Below are 3,315 nucleotides of genomic sequence, written 5' to 3'. Positions count from 1 at the left end.
TTCGCACACATTTTATGTATGTACAGTAAAAAGAAAATATCTTCAGATCCGCAAAAAATCATTTAGCTGACCACTCTCACATCAAACTTAACTTGCGAGCTCATTAAAACTTTCATACCTACTTCTTTATCAGCACAATATAACGCATACGACCAGTCGCACGATCAGCTACACGACCAGTCGCACAATTGGTTTTTAATCTCCGATTAATTCAGAGCCACGAACTAATCAGGCGGTCGCAGGTCACGCCGAGTGACGTGGTGTGTCTTGGTGTGACGCCGTCCATCACGTGCAATCAAACTCAAAACAAACACCGCTCCCTCTAACGAGATGTTATATCATTATTAGTTCTTTATTGTACGAACGAACATAAATAAATAGCTTTATGCGTGTGCATTCCAATGTTAAGTGGAGTTTTATAAGGCTTTGTGAATTGAATGGTAGTTCGGTATTAACTGTTCGAATGCTTGCTGTACATAGATTTTATATGTACCGTTGTAGTTGTTAAAAGCAGTTGTTGTATTTGAAGGATCCTAATTCGGGGATAAGGTTTTACTACACTAGATTGGAAAAACTATACTTAAACGATCCAGTTAAAATTAATGGAGCTATAAAGTTAATTATAATTAAACTTTTGCGCCTATTTTAGCTCCCTAACTTCTAACCAGTTAGCAGCTTATTACCATCTCAGACCACATCTCAGCTTAACATCAGGCGAGATTGTGGTCAAGCGCTTCCCTATCGACAATAAAAAAAGCTATTGTTATACAAAGATATTAATTAGATATACTATTCTCCTTGTTTCTTAATTTCGCATTACATAAGTAATAATTTCCGACAAGCTCGTTCCCATGGTTCGCTCGCAATGTCACGTGCAGCGTCAGGTTTCGCGGACCAATTTCAGATAGAGCTTGCTTAACGGTTAGCTGATAAAGGTATAGCCACATTTGGCGCGATCATTTTATCGTTTCGGTGTATGTGGTTTGCATAAGACAAACGATTACTTACAAACTATTTGTATATGTACAACATATCAGAGGCGAATGGTTTTGTTAATTACAAAATTTCTGAAATATCAGCAATCACTAAAACTATTATACACTTCGACTAAATTTGTGCATAGCCTATACCTACTTCTATAAATATAACAAGATACACATCATGTTAATGAAATACATAAACAAAAAGCTTTCCTGCATACACATAATATCTCATTAATTAAAACAGTTTATATAGAGGCTTTTTCTGATTGCTTTTTCTCTGTCTCCTTAAAATATTTCATTCATTACAATTACGCAATATCCATATTTTTAGTCGGCAGGGTAATGGACCCACACCTCAAGAACCGAATTGTCCCAATTTTTGTTATAATCGTGCTACCAAGAGCGCACTGCGCTCTAATTATAGTAATTAAGTGTACTTTGTGATCGCTCGTGACCGACTCGACCCGAACTGATACTGTTCACTCAATTATTACTCACTGCGCACTAAAGGTTGGGTAATGTGTAATTTATTGTTTGTTCAACATCAAATTATTTTTAATGTTCCCAATATTGCAAGATAAGCTTATTGTTTTGGAAGCATTCTTGATTGATTGTGTTTCGTAATTCACATCATAATCTAACGATCAGATTATGGTATTAGACCAATAAGGAGTTTCAACTATAACAATAGAATTTATTTTGTAGTAGATACTGATATTCAATAGTTAATTAGTATTTATAAACAGCAATCAGCATTCATCAATTAACGAATGAGATGTATTTCTTAATTTATAAAGAATACAATGAAAAGGAAATTTACCTACACTATATTTAGAGAGCCTGAAATAAAACGTTAATTTATGTCTAAATTTTGCCCTTTTTAAATTAAATTAATAATAATTAAATGAAAATATATATGTAGAAAACGAAATTATGTTATATCGTAATCAATAAATACGTTCATTACCATAATAAACATAATATAATAAAACACTCAAAGTTAATTTGTTATTTAGGAATACTAAAATAGTTTTGCCAGTGACAGAGTTACGAAAATATTGTAAACAGGTAGCCGGTATCCAGGATATTTATCGTCGAAGCCTGCGCTAAAACACCGGCTAAGCTACAAGCAAGCTGCTTAACATGAAAGTGACGCGTTGAAGGGTTTATGTTAAGTACAACTTGCCATTATTATAATGTTGTCCACGCAATGTCGTCGGTAACTTAGCACTCAGTAACTTGAGTGTAACTTAAGCGTGACTATAATTATATGGCTAATGGTGTTAATATAATGGTAGTTTAAAGTTAAGTGTCCATTTGTAACTAAAAATAAGAGGTTTATGCTAAATGATTATTACACAAGTCGTTAATATCATTACATAATCATAACTAGGACCTTAGCAGTTTACTTTAGTTTATTTAGTAGAGCGTAATTTAAAAAAATATTACAGTAAATATTTATTTTCACATAATTGTAGGGTTGCACACGTTGAATTCTATTGTAGTAGAGATTCTTAAAAAAACTGACAAAACTGAAGAAAACTATAAATTATGTGTTATTAATAATTTATATAATTATATAATACAAGATAATATTAATATTTCAGATAACGAGGAAGTGTAGAATTATTTAGTTAGCGTGAAGGCGTCTATTGAGGCGACAGGTTAGATTTAGAGCTACTCTAACTATACCCTAATATGGAATACTCGTGTACTCACTTTCCAATGCTTTACTTAACTTGTTTACGAATTTAAATACGTATTAGTTATTATCATAAGGCAAATGTAAACATACTGTCAATGGAAATTTATGAAATTTCTATGTACTTATGTAATTCGTTTTAGATCAATCGTAACAATGATTCAATTTCTTGATAAACAAGCTTTTCGACCGCGGTTTCGCCAGCTTTGTCTATAACATAAAAATAATATACTGATTTAGTAGAGTACTAAATCCTTCCCCAAGAACAACTCTATCTTTTGTAAAAGCGCATTGGTTTAAAACTTTTAGCATACGTACATACAGCGACAGTGAATCTGTTCTATACCATGTAAAGATTAATGAATAGTAGGTCAGTATATTGAAATAAAAAACATGTTTATTAATTGTTTGTTTTATTTATTACACCATAGATTCCTTACAACTACATATTTCTATTACAATATCCACAATAAATGATAAACCTGAAAAAATAAATAGATATGTAGCGTACTATTTAAGTAGTTTTACAATATAATAATGTATGTTTTATACAAGTCGTTGAGCTTTTACAGACATGAGTTTATCATATAAACTACTGCGTGCAATGGGCCGTGTACACTGTACGCAGCT

This window comes from Colias philodice, chromosome 18 (genome assembly GCF_061535455.1).
Source record: "Colias philodice isolate Cphi_HAF_F1 chromosome 18, ilColPhil1 Martin Lab GWU primary, whole genome shotgun sequence".
NCBI classification, from domain to species: Eukaryota; Metazoa; Arthropoda; class Insecta; order Lepidoptera; family Pieridae; genus Colias; species Colias philodice.
Note: the sequence above shows the minus strand (reverse complement) of the source record.